Source organism: Rattus rattus, chromosome 5, assembly GCF_011064425.1.
Source record: "Rattus rattus isolate New Zealand chromosome 5, Rrattus_CSIRO_v1, whole genome shotgun sequence".
Classification (NCBI taxonomy): Eukaryota; Metazoa; Chordata; class Mammalia; order Rodentia; family Muridae; genus Rattus; species Rattus rattus.
In genome coordinates, this window is record NC_046158.1 from 76150847 (window position 1) to 76171844 (window position 20998).

Below are 20998 nucleotides of genomic sequence, written 5' to 3' on the forward strand. Positions count from 1 at the left end.
GAAAATAAGGTAGAAAAACTGAATAGCTCAGTCAATGAAAACATAAAATCTAAACATGAAACAAAACAAAACAACGAAAAAAGCCTAGACACAATGTATCCATGAATGCTGTAACACTATGAAATTTATGCATAATAAGAGTTAATCAAGAAGGAAAAAAATCCAGGATAACAATACAGAAAAATATTTTTGGCAAAACATTGGGAAAATTCCTCAATATAAAAATAAGATGGCTATCAAGGAGCAAGAGGCATATCGAACGAAACTACAACTAGAAAAGTAACTCCCCATGAAACATAATAATCAAAATACCTAATTACAGAAACAGATATAGTTTTAAAAGTAGTAAGGACAAAAAGTCAAGTTACATATAAAGACAGACAGATTAGAATTCACCTTTTCAATGGAGATTATGGAAGCCAGCAATTCATGCAGAGATATTCCATATGATCTGAGAGACCACAGACTACATCACAGATTACTTTACAAAGCAATACTATAAATCACAATTAATAGATAAAACAAAACACGTCATGATATATAACAAATTTAAGAAATTTGTAATCATTTCCCAATCCAGGTCAATAGAAGACAGAAAGGAAATTTAAGTATGAAATAAAAGTTAGTTATATCAGCAGGCAATAAGGGTTTATCAATCCCACAAGAGCTAATTAAAACAGAAAAAATCCTAACAAAATCAACAAACATCCTTCTTTTACAGTTTCCAGTACTAATGCTATCAATTCCCAGATAAATGGTCCAGACTACCAGATTTTATTAGAATACCAGGTCCATCTTTCTGATGCCCACCCCCAAATATATTTTCCCCTTCTCTAAACGGATGGAAAAATATTCCGAGCCAAGAGAATTAAGAAGCAATCAGGATTAGCAATTTTAATATCAGACAAAATAAACTTCAAATGAAAATGAAACATAAGATAGGAAAATCTTTAATGATTTAAGAAAAAATTCAACAAACATCTTACAGTTCTGAATATTTATGCACCAAACACAATCATGTCAAATTTGATAAAAAGAACCTACATCTAAAATTATATATTGGGGTTGGGGATTTAGCTCAGTGGTAGAGCGCTTGCCTAGCAAGCACAAGGTCCTGGGTTCAGTCCCCAGCTTCGAAAAATAGAAAAGAAAAAAAAAATTATATATTAACACAGTCTGTTATGTATTAACAGTAGTACATGACAATTATATATTAACAATTAAGGCAATTATGGTGGATTACTTTATAGCCCCTCTCATGAATAGACATGTTGTCCAGATAAAATTTTAGCATGGAAAAGCTAGTTAAATCACATGAAAAATTAACCTCACAGACAATCTGCTGAAACACTAAAGGATTCCGTTTACATGAACACTTATTTTGAAACATTGAATGAATGGGTATATTCACTTCTCATACAAATATGAGCTTCAGAAATCAACCTTCCTCAACTGTCCTTCTAAGTACTAAGGGGAAAAAGTAGCTATGTCTCAGCCTTGGAATCCTTAGAAAAAGAAAAAAATGGCAGTCTGAAAGGCACCGTGAAAAGGCATTTCAGAAACTGCATTAGAAATGTTATCTAATTTTTATGTAATAATTCAAATGGAAATTCAAATGAAAACTTCTGTCAAGATTGGCTAAGTTCAAAGTTAAAATAATTAGTTAAAAAGCTACTGTATGAGAAAAAAAAGAGAAGCAACAAAATTAAAAACTTTTGTAGAGGAAGACAATGAGATTTCTTTTGACATGTTATTGAAGTTTTTACAGCACAAGCATTAGAAATAAATTCCAAGCAGGGAGTCAGTTGTAGAATAGGGATTAATTTTTGTTCTAATTCTCACCACTTTTTAAATTATATAAGCTTGGGAACAAGGAATTTGTTTCTTCTTAAAATACTTGAAACTGTTTAAGACACTCCCAAAAACAATAGAAGAAGAATCAGTATTCAACTGTTGACACTTTAGACCACCACAAAAAATAATTTTGATTAAATCATAATGGACGATATATTGAGCTTATTAATGCCATGGAAAAATTAGTCTATAGGACCTCTCAGAATCTGAGGACTCTTTTTTTTCTTCTCTTCATGTTCAAATTACTTCTGCTCAGAATAGTCCTTTAGTTTCTAGTGAAGCTAGCAGCCACAAGCTTCTCTTTGATGAATAGAAAGAAGCTGGGATTTCAAGGATGGCTATTAATGTCCACACGAGATGAAAGTAAGTGTGAAAGGCTGAGCTGTGCTTGCTAATTAGTGATTCATGTACTACCTTCCTAAGAATAAAAGAACTTTTAAGCAAGTTCTGCCTAGAAAGTGGGTGTATTTAATCTGATATGTGATCAATTAAAAAAAAGAACAGGATGCTCAAAATGAAATATACGCTTTAGTAGAAGTATTTGGTTTGGGGAAGCTATGACTTACAGAGGTGTATTTGATTACATTTCAAGTTCCTTGATTACAGACAAGAAAATCAAAGCCTTTTCTGTTTAAAAATATGAATTATTTAATCCTATTTCATATGTTTTATTGTACTCCTGAATGTGTATTACATGTGAACAAGTACACCCAGAATCCAGAATACATTGCCAGTATCTCGGAAAATGGAATGTCAGATGTTCTTTAAGCAATATGATATGAGGGGTAAGAATCAAATTTGGATCATTTTAAGAACAATAAGTTCTCTTAACATAGATGCCTGTCCAAAAAGCCTATTTTAGAAGGTGCCAGCTTGTGTTTCCCACTTGGTAATTGTTTATTTTCTTTTGTTTTTTTTCTCAGGTTTTTTTTGTGTTTGTGTGCTCAATAGAGTCTATGTTTGTATGTATATTTGTGTATTCACGTAGATGAAAAGTCTCCCATGGAATATATTGAGATATTGAGAGTCTGTGTTTATTTCCACACGTCACATAGTATTACTTGTAAGATATTAATATTTACTGATTGAAGCAAAAGTTATGTGCAATTACAGTTTATAGAAAATATGATTTGTTAAACAATCATCTTATATAAGGGAGGTTATAAGTTGATCTTTCAAGCAAAATGTAATGCTAAAATACACTTGATTCTTTTATGATTCAGATTCCTAATCATTGTAAATGCTGTGTTTTGTATTTTTCAGACAAAACCAAAGAGCATTGGTAGTAAAGGCATAGTTGTTTCTTTTAACCAAACCACAGTAAGATATGAAAGACATAGCAGAAATTATAAGTGGTACATATGCAAAAGTATTGAAGGATAAAAATCTGTTTTCTAAGAATTCCAGCATAACTTATTAATTCCTGTCGTAAAAATTGTTTAGAGTTAACTTGGAATAGATCTTTGAATTTGTCGTCTGATCAGAATACCCTTCTCTTCATTGAGGACTGTTTCTAGGTCCCTCTTAGTACTCTAAAGCTTATAAATACCCAAAGTTGTGTTCAACATACACAAAGAAGACAATTCATATATAACCTAGATACATATTCCTGCATTTATTACCATCTATTTTGCTCAACTTGTCCCTAAATTCCCCTCCCAATTCTAGTCATTTCTCCCAGTATTTTCTCCTTTCCCTAATGCTCCCCCAATGTGGTCCCTATTGTTCTCAGCCCTACTTGCCTCAAGTCTGCCTTAAAATATTCTATTTTGGCTTACCTGAATTCCCACATAAGCCCTCCTTGTTGCTTACCCTCTCAGGGTCTGTGAACTACAGCAAGATTGTCTTTTACCTAACAGCCAATATCCACTTACAAGTGAAAATAAAACATGTTTGTCTTTCCGGGTCTGGGTTGCCTTACTCAGAATAATTAATTTTTTAGTTCCATCCATTTGCCTGCAAATTGTGTGAAGTTATTATTTAGAAATAAAAAAAACACTCCATTATGTAAATGCACTACATTTTCTTTCTCCATTCTTCAGTAGAGGGATATCTAAGTTGTTTCCAGTTTGAGGACATTATGAACATAGTTGAGTAAGTGAGCTTGTGATAGGATGTAATGTCCCTAGGGAATATACTTAGAGCTGTTATGGCTGGGTCTTGAGATAAATAGATTTTCAATTTTCTGAGAAACAACCAAATTTATTTCCAAAGTATCGATGTAAGATTTCACACCTACTAGCAGTGGAGGAATGTTTTGCATTCTCCATATGTTTGTCAGGTCTGGGATGTCACCTGTGTTTCTGATCTTAGCAATTCTTACAGGTGTGTGCTTTCTAAAACTCAATGAAAATGAATGTACAATATACTAAACATAGGGGACACAAAGGAAGTTGTGCTAGTACTATTTTCCTTCTTAAAGAAATTAGTGAGATCTACTTCTATTAGCCTAACAGCAAGCCAGAAATCTCCAGAAGAAATAGATGCACACACATTCAAGAGGAGTAAACAGCACAAAATAATCAAACTCATGGGTCAAATTTATAAAATAGAATCAAAGAAAACAATAAAAATAATCAAGGAAATGGAGTTTGTTATTTGCGGAATTTAACAGAATGATAAATCCTTATACAATTTAACTAATCTCACTAATTTTATTGTACAATAATTCTTTCTTTTTCTCTCTTAATTCATTAAAGTCTTGAGCATGTTAACTTGTGAAATAATGGGCTTTTTAATTGATTGCTCTATTTCATGCCTATATGTACATCCTATTGAATTAATTTCTTCACAGTGCAATTCATTGTTCCTCATACTTTACTTACTCCTAAAAACTATAGATATTAAACTAATGTGAAGACTCATGCCTTTAGTCAACACACTTAGAAGGACGAGTCTTTCAGATACTTATGAATTTGAGTCAAGCCTGATCTATATAACACTCCCACTGGCAGCAAAGGATATATAGTAAGAAATGTCTTGAAAAAATATGGATACCCATTAGTTTAACCTTTATGTAATACATTGATATATTTGAGAGTAGGATTACTTTAATTAACTCTAAGATTATGAGCTATTGTGTCCAGTATCTTGGTAGTATAAGTATTAATATTTAGATAAATCTTTGTAGTCACTAATTGTATATTTCCAGGCATGCATATTCTAATATTTTGCATATTTAAATATCACGATTGCTATTTGAAAGCTATATGAACATTCATAATAGTAAAAGATCCCACATAATGGTGCTAAAAACTGCAGTAATTGGTGAGAATGCAGTCAAGGCTTTTTTCTTAAGCTGTTAAAGAGGCTTGATTGTCCTATGATGTTGTCCAGACGATGCTTTCTTTTTTTATATTTCATTAATTAATTTTTATCATTTTACATCCCAATGTCAGACCTCTCTTTCCTCCCAGAACGTCTCTTACACAAATCCTCCCTCAAATCCCGAATTCCTTCTTTGAAGCAGAGAGGGACAAAAGAGAGAGAGAGAGAGAGAGAGAGAGAGAGAGAGAGAGAGAGAGAGAGAGAGAGCTGCCAGGCATAGTCAAATCCAGTCAGGGTCTGTTGACAAAATTTCCCTGCCTGATAAGGCATGGAATTTGGAGGGGAGGTGCAATTGTGGCTCAAGGCAGGGGCTGAAGATTCTATTGAACTTAGTGAAAGTAACAGGAAGGCTTCTAGCTGATGCTGATAACAGATGTCTTATGTTTATATGTTAACAATTGACTCTGTTAGCTTGTGTATTTGCTTCTCACAGTCCTATGTATTATAAAAGAGCTATGAAGAATATACTTGCTGCTGGTTTGGTATTGGCCTGTAGCCCTTCCATATCTCTGTCTTGAATAATTTTTCTGCCTTTTCTATTGTCATCCTCACTCTCCTGTCAGAGGGTATTCAACTTTCTGTTGGCAGACTGTTACGTGATTCCATTCCCCAGGTACACCTCCACTTGGCAAATCACGCCACTGTGGAACTGAAACCAGACAAGACCTCCTAGTAAGGGGAATAGTTTTCATAATCAGGCAACAGATTCAATGACAGCCCTTGCTCCAGTTGTTGGGGACCAACATTAAGAGAAAACAACATATATAATATAGATATATAAATATAGATATAGATAGACAGACAGACAGACAGACAGACAGACAGGTATAGCTAGCTCAGGTCCAGCCTATGCTTGCTCTTTGGCTGATGGTTCATCTTCAGATCTTCAGAAGCCTCAAGAGTCCAGGTCAGTTGCTGATCTTCCTGTAGAGTTCTTGTCCTCTTTGGGTACTTCAGTACTTCCCCCAGTGCTTCCACAGACTCTCTGAGATTCATCTAATATCCGACTCTGTCTCTGCATCTGTTTTCATTGTCTGCTGAGTAGCACGACTCAGAGCACAGCCCAGCCTGTCAGCAAACACAACAGAGTATCATTGTCAGGGATTAATTCTTGCCCATGTGATGGGTCTAATTTGGGTCATTCAGTTGACCATTCCCTCAGTCTCTGCTCTAACTCTATCCCTGTACATCTTGTAGGCAGGGCACACTTTGGGTCTAAGGTTTTGGGGGTTCGTTGCTATCCTTATCCCACTAGAAAATCTATTTTACTTCACCATCTCCCAAGGTCTGTTGGGTATGTTGCTCTGACTCCTAAAATTTCTTTCATCGTTGTTTCAAATTTTTCAGAATAAATCGTTAAGTAGGCAAAACAAAACAAAACAAAAGAACAGAACAAACAAGAACAAAACAAAAACAAAACAAAACAAGACAAAAAAACAAACAAACAAACAAAAAACAACCCACCATGAGACAAGCTTTTAAGGATTCAAGTGAATAGCAAGAGTTCCCTACATCTTGAATAAGGACAAATTTGCTGAGACTAAACAACTTAAACCTTACTTTGCTCCCTGGGGTTCTTCCAAATTCTGATGGTTTAGATTTAGAAGGAAAGGAGCTTGGCAAAGGGTGGATGCCAGCATGCTGAGAAACTGGTGCAGAATTTAGTGATTTATGAAAACAAGAAGAAAGGAAAAATGAAATTTAAAATATAAAAATTAGAAATTGGTATAAAAGATTTCAAAGTCTCTCCACTACAGTGACATACTTCCTCTAACAAGGCTATACCTGCTCCAATAAGGCCACACCTCCTAATAGTGTGCCAAACATATCCAAACTTCCTATGTAGTCCAAACTTGAATGAATTAAAACTTCTCAACCACCCAGCCTGGACTCATGCTGCTGGATAATATAAATTGAAATTTTTCTCATGTGCCTTTAAACATAATGTGATTAATATATCAAGAATAAGAATAAAAGTTACAATTTAATTTTGAACTGAATAAAAGAAATTAAATCATATTTGGTAGATTTAGTTTTATTCACAGAAAATATACAAGTCAATTGATGAACCAGACTAAGCTAGTAGAAAACATTTCGATGGAGACTTCCTTGCATCATCAGAGGTCTGTTGACCACTAGAACTCCAGATAGGTACTAGCCCAGTTGTCTTGAGGGAGGCCTTTTCCTCTGGCAGCTGATGTAAACAAATATAAAGACCCAGCCTAACCTAAGGCTGAGAGTGTATGAAGTGACAATCTCTATTGGGTTCCTCTCCTCAGAAGTCAGGAAACCCCAAAGAAGAGAGGAAGAACTGTAGGTAACCAAAGACCAGCAGTGGCATGGAGAGGGGTTCTGAGAAACCAGTTTTGGGAATGTTGAAAACAAAGGATCAAAGTCAAATCTGGGTCCAAGTTGGCAGCCTAGGATCTGCTGAGATGTCTTTCCTGACTGTACTATATTCCTCCTCCTCCTCCCTCCACCCTCCCTCCTTCCCCTCTCCTTTCCTTCCTCTCTCTCCTCTCTCCCTCTCTCTCTCTCTGCTCTGCTCTGCTCTTCTCAGACAGTTTTTTTTTCTTGCTATTCTAAAACTCTGGTTGAAACAGCTCTCTCTGCTAGTAAAAATTCTAAAAGCTATCTGGATAGCTCATGGATCAAAGTCAGAAAAACTGAGATTAAAAAAATAAATAAATAAATCTTCTGACCAAGCCAGAAATCTTGTAAAGAAAAAATTCTTAAAGAACTCTTTTTGCTATCCAGAGATCTTTATAAAGTTCAGCTTTCTACCTAGAGAAAATTCTGGAGAAGAATTACTATGGCATTTTGCTAGCTCACCTGATACAGAACAAAAGCCCAGTTTTTTATTTACATATTAATTCAATTATGAAGTCCAGATTTCCTTTGGATTATGTTCTGAATCAGATCCTGTGACCCCAGCCCTTTGTTTCTCAGGAGACCTCAAGCATACATTTTCTTTTATCATTGCAAAAGAATTCAGAGTTCTGCCTGCCTCTAAGTACAAAGGATAAACTAGCTGGGTGGGACCCTGTCCTGAAATTACCATTTCTACCACTCCTGGGCCTAACCTTGCTGTGTATGTCCATGGCTGATCTTGAATTCAGGAATCTTCCTGCTTTGTATCTTTCTGAGAAGCTGGCTCATCAGTGTAGCTGCCTTCAGATTCATGAAACCCCTCATAACTCATATTGTATCCTTATATTTTTGCATAGTTGAGAAATTTATTTGAACTCATGTCTTTAGTGCTGTTTCCCACAGCCTTGAAGGCTGTCCTGGAGGTCCCAGTGTTTATCATTTTCTGGGACATTACCCACACCTGGACTCATGCTGCTGGATTATCATGAAGTCATTAATGTTAATGGGAAAACACATTCTTTGGATGAATGTGAAATATGTATGTTACTATAGAAAAAAAACTTATACTCATAGCAGCCATTGACACTCATGGAGCCTCATACTGGGGGCTCTGTCATAGAGGCAGGAACCATGTCCCTTTGTCTCCACCAGGGCCACATGGAACTTTACATGTAGGAGTCAGAGAAGTGAAAGATACTAGGAGAACCCAACCCACAGAATCAACTAAGCAAGGCTCGAAGAGACTCACAGAGACTGAGCAGCTAAGTACTCTACATATATGTTATGAATGTTACCTTGGAGTTTTTGTGGGTACATATCAGTAGAAATGATTTGTCTTTTAATCTTGTTTGGGTTGCCTCTCCTAACCTTGATATAAGGGTTTATTCATAGTCACATTGTATCTTATTATGTAGCATTCAGTGTTATTCTTAGGAGGTCTGTTCTGAAGGGAAACAGAAGTGTGGATCTGGAAAACAGAAGGCCGAAAAACTGGGAGGAGTAGAGGAAGTGAAACTGGGGTTGGGGCTGTATTGTAGGAGAGAAAAATTAAAAAAAAAATAAAGACTCAAGATGGATTAAATATATAAACAGAAAAGGTCAAAGATACATCAATGAAATGAAAGTGACAAATTTTCAGAATCTTTGATAATTTGTCTTTATTACCAACTTAAATAGATTTAGAATCAACATGGAAACAAATTCATGGATTAGTGAAAATGTTTGAGAAGGGTTTATCTCATGAGGGATATGAGCTGAAGTTTTGCACAGAATTAGAAAAGGGTCAAAAGAGCAAACTAAATCAACAGCATTCATCATTCTCTCCCTCCTTATTGTAGACAGGATTTAAACAGACTTCACACATCCCCACCATTGAAAGTCTTCTTAAAAAAATAGCAGAATGCCTTGGTGCAATATAGAAATGAAACAAAGGTCAAGATGACAACTTTATGGGTGAATGTAATGAATATCCTTTGTAGACACTCTAATTATAATGAAGTACGGATATAAAAATATGTGTAGAAATAAATTACATTGTGCTGGCTAGGCACAAGTTATAGTTAGGGGAGAGGAGTGAGCTTCAGTTGAAGAAATAGCACAAAAAGATAGTTGTATAGGAAGGCCTACAGAGCATTTTCTTAGTAAGTGACTGATGTGGGAGGACCCAGTCCATTATAGGTGGAGCCACCCCTGGGCAAGTGGTCCTGGGTTCTATAAGAAGCAGACTGAGAAAGCCATCGTGAGTAAGTCTGTAAGCAGAGCTCTTCCATAGTAACTGCACCAGCTCCTGGCTTCAGGTTCTTTTCTGACTTCATCTGAGTATCAGCTTAGCAAGCCCTTTCAGGCCCTGGCTCCTTCAGCCTTGCTGTTTCACCACAGCAATAAAAACACTAACTAAGACATACATGAATGCAGTTATAGCAGAGGTGAGAGAATATAAAAATAGATAATGTAGTCTAAGATGACAAATGAAACTGCATAGTTATATTAGCTGTTAATAGCCATAAGGGAACTTTTGCTGGAGTAACGGTAAATATACTAAGTTGTTTACTGAAAAAAATTACTATTAGGTTAGAAAATAAGCATTATTAAGGTTTTCTCAGTAGAAAAGGCAGAACATACATTGTCTTAGGGTTTTACTGCTCTAAATAGAAACCATGACGAAGGCACCTCTTAAAGAAATAGCATTTAATTGGGGCTGGCTTACAGGTTCAGAGTTTCAATCTTCAAGGTAGAAGCATGGCAACATCCAGGCAGGCATAGAGTAGGAGGAGCTGAGCCTTCTACATCTTTATCTGAAGTCAGCTAGGAGAAGATTTGTTTCCAGGCAACTAGGATGATGGTCTAAAAGCCTATGTCCACAATGATACACCTACTCCAAAAAGGCCACGCATCCAAATAGTGCCACTCCCTGGGACAAGTATATTCAAATCATAGCATACATGCAAAAAATAGATAACCAGAATAAACTAATTCTAACCTCAAACAAATCATTTTTCAATAAATGTTAGTCAAATTTACATGATACAATTTAAAAATTTCTGAATTGTTTTATATAAAGAACAGTATATTTTATATGGAAAGAAGATATTTAAATTAAAGAAAAACCTAAACAGAAAAACATAGATAAATAAGTCACATGATTTTGAAGAAAAAAATCATTGGATGTATAGAAGTAAGTGAAATAGCTTATATTGTATTATTTCTTGATACAAAGATGAATATTGCATAAAATGTAATTGTTAACAAACCTGGAAACAGCAATCAAAATACTATGCAATTATTAACTAAGTATTGTAATTACAAGCAAAGACTCTTAAAGTTTTGAGGTCTTAAACTATCCCATTAAATATGCAAATTTCTTTGTCAGTGACTGGAAGAAAAAAAGGTTAAAATAAAATCATCTGGCATTAATGGCTGCACTATCTTCAGTAATATTATGAAATACAAAACATTTAAAAATGAATAAAAAGATAAATGCTGCAACTAATCAAATTTGAAATCTGAAATGTATAGCAATAGTATAAGGTGTCTTGTGCCTTAGTTGCCTTAAATACTCATGGATCTCCTATATCTTAGTGCAAAGCAGACAGCTTCAAAAGACCCATTCATGCCATATCTCTCATTGCTTTTCCTTTTTGGACAAAGGATACCTGGATTTCCAAAGTGAGAGTTTCACAGTAGCTCTAGTGCCAAATCCTAAGGTAAAAATCTCAGCCTTCTGATTGAATAAATAATGCAATTCTCCTTGCTGAAATTAGTTATCTTAAATATTTTTGGAATGGAACAGCTAATATGGCTTTGTCTATATAGTGTTTGCTATTCAATCACTGAAATCTGAGTATAAATCTCTCTATATATATATGAAAGCAAGTTGCAAAGTTGCAAACATATATGTCTGCAACCCTAGCACTGGGGAAGAACAGGAGTCTCTCTCAGAATTACAGACTAGCCAGCCTAGCTAAACCAGCAAGTTCAAGTTTCAACAAGAGACCTTTTTTGGGGAAAATAACAACAACAACAACACAAAGCAAAAACAACAAAACAAACAAAACAAAAACCAAAAAAACAAGATTGGGAGGCAGGGAGATTGTTGAAATAAGTCAAAGGTAAAAGGTTTAAAGTCGCCCCCCCCACCCCAGAAAAATGTTTAGAGCAGAAGAAAGAAACTGGTCCGGCGCTGGAACTGCAACCAGTCGGTTCAGCAACTCTCTTCCAGTAACTAGCTGACCATAAAGTTAGATTACAATCTTGAAAACAATCTTGGGAAACAGGAAGCTTGTCCTTGTGATTTTTCACTGGTATTCTTGACATTTTCCAATGATGCCATCCCTACACGCTTGGGTTGTGGATTGTTCCTTTAAATACCCTTTCTCCCAGCTACTCTGTGTCGAATTCCTCTACCCCTTCGTGGGATATGAGTCTCAACTCCAGTGCACTGGTTCCTATCAAAAACCTCCTGTGATTACAGCAAGGACGGTCTCACGTGAGTTCTTGGGTGGGGGGGGCGTGTCATCCAGAGACTTCAGTGAGGGTTTCCTTGTTCCAGGGGTCTTTTATTTGGGGGCTCACCAGGATCGGCGACTACCCTCATCTCCGGAGACCCACTTGGAGGTGAGATATTGTCTGTGTCTTTATGTTTTTGTGCCGGCTGAACTCTAGGTCTGTATTTGCTTGCGAGTTCTGGTTTTGCAGTAGTTTGCGTCTCGGGTAGAGGCTCATGTCTCAGGAGAGAAGGCAAGTGTGAGCGGTAGACATGCCAGGGGCTCGCTGATTGTGCTGTGGAGGTCTGGGGGAACCCCAGGAATGCCTGGGAGATTCCCGCCTGCGTACCAGTGAAGATATAGTAGTTCTGTAGTTCTCCTGGATTGGAGAACTCTTCACGCCCTCCTGGCCATCTGTATTTCCAGAATGGTCTTGACTTGTCTGTCTACGTGGAGATGGATGTCTGTTAGTTTTTATTTGTGTGTCTTAGGTCTCTGTTTTGTGTTACTTGTGACTTTGACGATGGGACAGACTGTGACGACTTCTCTGAGTTTGATTTTAGACCACTGGACTGAAATTAGGGCTAGAGTACACAATTTGTCAGTTGAGATTAAGAAGGGACAGTGGCAGACTTTTTGTTCCTTGGAGTGGCTAACATTTGATGTTGGCTGGCCTCAAGAGGGCACCTTTGACTTAACCATCATTTTTGTGGAATCTGCTCTCCTCCAACTGTCATTGGTGTCCCGTTGGGAAGGAGGAGTGAAGTGGAATCCTCTCCCCTTCATCTCTCTCTGGTTGGGAAGGAGGAGTGATGTGGAATCCACTCCCTTTTATCTGTCTTTGGTGAGCTCATGGAAGCTCCCATCTGAATCGGTTCAGTTTTATGGTGATCTGATGGAGGCCTCTTGATTTTTGTTTTTGTGCGTACTTCTCTTTTTGGTCTGTTAATCTTTTGATTGTCTTTCTGTGTGACTGAATGCTATTTGTGCTTTTTGGTGGACCTCTATTTTCTGGACTCTCTTTTTCTCACTAGCCCATTTGAGATGCTTGTTAGTAGCTTTTACAAGAAATACAGAATCCTACTAGAGGCCAGAAAAAATGTTCCAGACACAGATGGAAGGCCCTCACTTCTGCTTGCTGACTTCAATACACCTGATGGTAGGGAGGACCAGGTCTACCACCAGGCTGCAATGGTGGGTCTCTGAGGGGCTAGAAAATGCCCCACCAATTTGGCTAAGTTGCAGAGAAAGTAAGGTTGAAGTGCAGATCAGGGTAAAAAAGAAAGAAGGCAAAAAGAACAAGAAGTCAAGAAAGAAAAGAGACAAAAAGAAGAGGAAGCTAAAGACCTAAAGAAAAATAAAAGACAATAAAAAAAAAAAACTTATAATGGCCACAGTAGTTAGAGAGACTAGCAAGACAGTACCTGGCAACAGAAGAGAATTCCTGGCTAAAGATCAATGTGCCTATTGTAAGGAAAAAGGACACAGCATCAGGGATTGCCCCAGGGTGTAGGGGAAGCCCACCCAGTGTTTTGTGGATACAGGGGCCCAACACTCTGTGTTCCTATGCCCAAGTGTACCAGTGTACATTTAAAGACCTTGGGTAAAGGGGGCTACTGGCAACAAACACTACTTATGGACTACCTGAAGAACAGTGGACCTTGGCCTGGGCCAGGGAACCCACTAGTTCATGGTCATCCCTGATTGCCCCTATCCCTCTCTCCAAAATGGCTTACGTGGGCTGAAATGGCTGGGTAAGGTCATGTGTGTGCACATCTGCAGACTATGTATGTGGAGTTTAAGATCCAGGTTGACCCTGTCTCATTGCACCAGTACTTAAAAGATGCTTTCTTCTGCCTGAACTGGGTACCCCAAAGTCAAAAATGTTTTGCCTTTGAGTGGAATGTCCCAGAGGATGGGACCACTGGTCAGCTGACATGGACTAGATTCTCCACCAGTTGGGGGCACTCTGGTCACCTTGCTGCCCAATCCTGACCTGGAGCCACCACAGCACAAGGGTCAAGTACTGGCAGAAGCCTGTGGGAAGACCTCTGTGACTGACTGATCGACCCCTGCTGAAAGACAAGGCTATCTTGTCCACAGACAGGAACAGTTCTCTTCATGAAGGTCAGAGATGAGTGGGTGTTGCCAAGGTGGACAACACAGTGTCATCTGGGACGGCTGAACCTCTACCCCCTTGCACATCAATGCCACAGATACCTTTGCCATCTCTTAAATGCCCTGATGAAGCCAGCAACTGTGAGTATTATTCATTGCCCAGGACATCAGGAGGGAAGAGATTCAGTGGCATGGGGCAATAACGAAGCAGATCAAGTGGCTTGAAAAATGGCTATGCAGGAACCTATCCTGGTTGCAGGCCTGCAAGAGATAGCCACTGGGAACTGGGATCGGACTAAGGGATGGCCTCACTTAGAATGTACAACAGAAGAAAAGGCCCAAACTACTTAGGAAAAAAAAAAAAGACAATGGCACACTTGAAGGAAAGCTATCCTCCCCAGAGAACAAACAAAAGACTCACTTTGCCAAATACACAAATGGACTCTTATAGAAGATAAGAAGCTTATCCAAGTAGTTAAGGTATATGTAATAGACTTTAAGATTTAGCCAGAGAGGCAGGAAAAAGTATAAGGTATGTGAACAAGTAAATGCTTAACAATCAAACAGGGCCAAAAGACCTAAAAAGTTTAGTGAGAAGTCGAAGTAAACTTCACTGAGAAAATATGGTTACACATATCTCCTAGTGCTTATAGGTACCTTTTCACAAATACATAAAAGCTTTCCCCACCAAGCAAAAGATGGCCTCAGTAGTCATCAAGAAGTTACTGGAAGAAATCTTCCCCCAGTTTGGAGTGCCCAAGGTAATCGGATCAGACAACAGACCTGCTCCCTGCTTTCGTTGCCCAGGTAAGGTATTTAGAGATCAATTAGAAATTACATTATATCTACAGACTCAAAGTTCAGGACAGGTAAAACAAATAAATAGTATTCTAAAAGAGACCTTGACCAAATTGACCATAGAGACTGGCGCAGACTGGGTGGCACTCTTTCCCTATTGCTCTCTTTAGAGCAAGAAATATCCCTTCCAGATTCAGCCTTATCCCCTTTGAGATCTTATATGGGGCCTCAGCTCCTCTGACTGTATTAGATGATGTTACTGAACCAACATGTCATAGTAATAATGATTTATATGCCAGGCAAAAAGACCTACAGGTGTTACAGAAAGAAGTCTGGTCACAGCTGGCAGCAGTCTATGTCCCTGGGATCCCTGAGACATCTCACCAGTTCCAGGCCAGAGACTCAGCTACATATGACGACACCGAGTCCAGACACTCTAGCCTCACTGGAAAGGACCGTACCTGGTGCTGCTGACCACCCTGACAGTCATCAAGTCTCAGCCCTCACCAGCCGCATACTAGCTGTTGGAGCTGGGAGCTGGGACCTAGAGGGACACTCAGATCTTCAAAAAGCTCCTGGACATGCATGTCAAATAAGTGGATACATCAGAGACATGAATGTTAGGGTTACTGTAATGCTCACTTGAGGAGTGTGCTTTAGAAACAAGAATTTTATGTTTCTCCTGTGTTCCATCGAGATAGGTCCCCCAATCGCAGGTGTGAAGGTAGGCTTGATTTCTATTTCAAATGATGTAACATCCCCTTACTATGAAGGTATTGCATATGTTAGTACTCCTAACACTTCTTGGAACTGTGCCTCACTGATCACAACCTGTATAAGTTTAGAAGTTCTAAAAGGCAGTCATGACTTTTGTGTGTAGGTTCAGATAGTGTCCAGATTGGAATCCTGATGCGAAAGACTTAGTAAGACATAAAAGAGACTTAAAATTTTTTCTGACAATTATCTTAGGGCTGAGTTTAGGTACTGCAAGGGCAGGTACAAGGACATCTGCTGTTGCCCTTCAACACAGGCTTATAGAGAATTCAGAACTGCCATTGACTGAGATACAAAAAGAACAGAAAAGACTTTAACTGACCTCCAAGTATCCCTGACCTCCCTTTTAGAGGTAATCCTTCAAAATAAGAGATTAGACGTGATAATCCTTAAAGAAGGAGGTCTGTATGCTACACTAAAGGAAGAATGTTGCTTCTATGTAGACCATTCAGGAGTAATTTAAGACTCCATGAGTAAACTTAGAAAACGGTTAGACAAAAGACAGAGAGACAGAGAAGCACATCAGGAATGGTTTGAGAGCTGGTTTAGTAGATCTCCCTAGATGACTACTCTGATATCTTCCTTTATGACACCCTTCTTAATTTTGTTTCTGCTTCTGATTATAGTTCCATGTGTGTTAAAGAAACTAGTTACCTTCATTAGAAAAAGAATAAATGCTGTTCAGATTTTGATATTACACCACCAATATAGCACTTTATAAGGTCAAAAAAAAATAAACAATATTATGAAGATACTGAAATTTAATTCTATGATTAGAACTAGCCACTAGAAGAAGTGGGGATTGAAAGGTAAAAGTTTTAATGTTGCCCCCCACCCCCAGAAAAAAGTTTAGAGCAGAAGAAAGAAACTGGTCGGGCACTGGAACTGCAATTACACCAGCCGGTTCAGCAACTCTCTCCCAGGAACTAGCTGACCATAAAGTTAGATTACAATCTTGAAAACAATCTTGAGAAACAGGAAGCTTCTCCTTGTGATTTTTTCACTGGTGTTCTCGACATTTTCCAATGATGCCATCCCTACCCACTTGGGTTGTGGTTTCTTTCTTTAAATACCCTTTCTCCCAGCTACTCGGTGTCAACTTCCTCTACCCCTGCATGGGATATGAATCTCAATCCCAGTGCACTGGTTCCTATCAACAAACCTCCTGTGATTACAGCAAGGACAGTCTCATGTGAGTTCTTGTGGGGTTGCATCATCCCATGACTTGAGTGAGGGTCTCCCCGCTCCGGGTGTATTTCATAAGCGTGAGGACTTGATCTTGCATCCTCAACATCCACATTGAAAATCTAACAAAGAAACCAAAACCAAGCAGGTCTAGCTTTTATTTTATCTCAAGGACTAGAGGAAGACAAAGAGTCACACTAGGAAGTTGCTGGTCAGCCAGCCAAGCAAAAAAGAAGAGGTTTTAGGCTGAGTTACAGACCCTGCCTAGAGCCAATAAGGTGGAAAGTAAAAGATAGAGGCATCAATCATCATCCCTCAGCTTCTAGATATCCCTTGGCTATCAATACACATAAATACACACACTCATAAACAGAATAAGTAATAGATGAATGAAAATGAACTTGGACAGAAATTGAGGAAATTAACCTTATTTTTAATTCTGAAACCATGAATTTTTACCCATCTACTTTTGCTTGTTGATTGGTGTGGTCATTGTGTAGGCAATCTTATTCCTCAGATTTCATTGGTACAGCATCTATGACAAGTCTAGAAACAATTATTTTTCAATAAATGGGCATTTAACTCAACTCTTTTCTCTCTTCTTACTTAAAATGTAGGAACTGACCTTTAAAAATATAAGCATAGTATACTATATTTGCACCCTATATCTGTACTGCTCTCATTTTCCCATTCACCAGAGACAAGCCCACTGATACCTTTCTAATCTCATTTTCTAAGTTTATATTCATATGGGCATCATTAATTGGGCTCAGTAGGTAAATATGTACATAGTTGTGCATGTGTGTATATGTGTTGTATATGTGCATATAACAAAATAATTATAGAAGCAAGTAATTAGAGAGTGAAGGGAATTTGGAGAGGTGTGAGAAACAGGTAAAATAATTTAAATACAGTGTATTCATATATGAAATTCTAGAAAGAAAGAAAGAAAGAAAGAAAGAAAGAAAGAAAGAAAGAAGAAAAAATGAGAAGAAAATAAAATACCAAGTCTGTGATGAAAGGTCATGAAAAAAGAATCCTCTATTTCAAGTTCCCACTTGATCCCCATTATTAACAAACCGTTACAATTTATTTTACCTAGGAGAAAATTGCAGAGACAGAAGAGTAATCATATCAAGTTAATAGCAATACTCTGGCTAAGAAATTATTACTTTTTAACATGAAATTTAAAGTAGAAACAGCTATTTTTTGTAAGTTTGACTCTGGAGTATTTACTATAAATTGAAGCTTCAACTGTCACTTTTTCTTTTCAATTATTGCCCAATACTTAATGAAAGTCATTGTGCACTATCATCAGAAGTATCCAGCTTTCTGTGGCATTGCATTCTATTTTATTGAATCTGATATTCATTCTAAGTAAGGCTCAAGGATAAGGTTAGTGTTTCCTTGAGATCAGATTTATTTTTGCAAAGAAGCTGACCTTTAAATGTCTCTTTTGTTAGGTAAACAACATTATTTGAAATTAGTCACAGGTTTCTTGTTTTGTGGAAGCCAACCTTGATTACAAACCTTTCTGTAAGGCTTCCATTCAGTTTAATAATTCATACCCCTCTGCTTATCAGCTGCAGAATTCTAGAAGAGGCATTTGCCTATAAATCTCTTCCCTGCTGCCTTTTATTTTAATGCACAGCAACCGAACACTAACGTAATTGGTGCAATCTGTTATTTACAGATATACACTGAGACACAGGTGGCAAAGTCTTTTTTAGTGTTGTAAGGCAAAGCAAGACCTTCCTCACAACTTGAGTTATGTGAATAAAAATTGTCACTAGGCTCTGAGAGCAGCCATTGTCACTATGGGTGTTCTCTACATTTGTAGTAAATCTTTGCCATTTCTTTCTCAACTTCACTCTATACAAAAGTACATATTTTGTGGTAAGAAGATTTGTGCTTATAAAAAAGATCTGGTTCCATAAAGTGAATATTGTTAGATTTTATAGCTATAATCCTTAACAAATATCTAAATAAATTGAGTTATTTGTTCTAAAAATTCCTCTAGAAAAGTTTTTGAATTTTAAAACATACACCCTAATTCTCTTCCCATTAATAAGATTTAGATTTTTAATTTCCATAGTTGAAACTGGACATCATTGTTTCCTTTGGAGTGCCAAATTTTGAAAAAAAATTTTTAAAGTTAAAAAATATAATCCATTGAAATATTTTTTCTTTGTAATAAATAGAGTTAGTCAATGCCTACATTTTATAAGAGTTCAATGAATTAACCAAAATTCTTTGCAAATGGGCATCCTTGTACAACAAAAATTCTGTATTTTATAAAGGTAAGTATAGGACCATATACATATATCCCCCAGTAGATGCTGCCCTGACACTCTGTAGAAATTGAATAAGACTTAGGTAAAGAGCCTTATTTTGGTCTTATTAATTTGCACTAGTCTCTTAATTTTTGAGATTTTTTTTTTCTTTTGAAACTTCAGTAAGGGATTGCATTCATAAGATGAATGACTTGGTAATGTGGCAGCAAATCAAAGAAGATGTGGTCACTTTATTTCTAAGAAGTTTTATCTAGGAAAATTAATAGGAATAGTGCACAACATTTTGAATCAATTGTTTGAATATAAAAACTGACATGTTAAATTTAACTATACTATTAAGTGAAAATCACAACAAGATATTTGCAAAATCAGTAAAATACATTGCCATTCAAAGTAAAAATTATTAAAACATAAAAATGTGTACTTATTACAATTTATATTGTGCTTATAGTTCCCCCTCTGGTTCAGAAAATTCTCCAAACACGTTTAAGATGGACCATAATTTTTCTTCGTGTTCGTTTGTAAATATTGCGCATTCACAGGGCAAGGGATTAACCAAATACCTCACACATGCTCATCTTAGGACCAGATTTGAACACACGTCAATTTACCATCGTACCTGTAGAATAAGTATCTATATATAGCAAACACAATGATTAGAATTCGATGATACATTTTACTATATATTAACAGCAAAATAAAAGATCAAGGAATTGAAGACATAGTAGACATCAGAATTGCATGTGACTCTAACTTTAGGGTATCCAACAACCCCTTGCTGCCTTCTCAGTCATTTGGCCACATGTGTGGTCTCCATATACTCATACTGATACATAACCATACACATAAATACGTATAAAATCTAAAGGGAACAAATATTGTTGTCATATAATGGGGTGAGTATACTTATTAAGATAATTAAACCAGCCTCACAGAAAATCAAAAAAATTATTTTGGCCATTGTTAACACATAATGAGATTAGGATGACAGAAATTGTATTGGGTACAAGTTTCACAATGAAAAATTCCTAAGGATTTTAACATTTGCAGAGCAAAGAGAATATCTTGTCTTTGTGATATTGTAGGAAAAATTTCAACCTTGAAATTCATTTCCTCATCCCATGCTTATTTCTACTCAGTTTCTTTTTTTTTCTTTTTGTCTTTCGCTAATTCTTGGTGTTTTATTATTATTATATTATTATAGCAGAGGCCATTCCCTGCTATATATTTACCTGGAGCCAAGTACCCCTCCAGGTACACTCCTTGGTTGGTGCTCTAGACTCTGGGAGAACTGGGTGGTCAGGCCAGCCTATGTTTTTCTTCCAATGGGGTTGTGACCCCCCTCTGCTCCTCCAGTTCTTCTGCCAGCTCCCCCACCAGGTTCCCTGAGCTCAGTCTGATGGTTGGCTCCAAGTATCCACATCTGCGTTGGCAGTTGCTGGCTTTACCTCCTCAGGAGCTGCCCCAGTCTCAGTCATATAAAACTTCCTTTTACATCTACTACATCACTTCAGAACTGGTTCTACTCAAAGGTGTCCTCAGTTACATGACACTGTTGATTACTTACCACTAATGAGCATGAGTCAAGTCAAATTCTCCAGCTTCAGAGTTCATATGATGTTATGCTGTCAGCAGAATGTAATAAATTTGACGAATTTATTTAATATTTTCACTATTGCACATACCATTAGAAGTTATTTTTTCTTTCTTTTCCTTTTTCTTTACTTATTTTTCTATCTTTCTACCTACAATATTTTCTTTATAATATAGATTCTTTTAGTACAATTTAAAAAT

At 37.1% G+C, this 20998-nt stretch overlaps 2 pseudogenes; both read left to right on the plus strand.

The window, feature by feature from the left end:
• Positions 1–10208: 10208 nt before the first annotated feature.
• On the plus strand, positions 10209–13780 carry LOC116900901 (annotated as a pseudogene).
• Positions 13781–14851: 1071 nt separating this feature from the next.
• The window catches only part of LOC116900902, a 198987-nt pseudogene continuing 192840 nt past the window's right edge, over positions 14852–20998 (plus strand).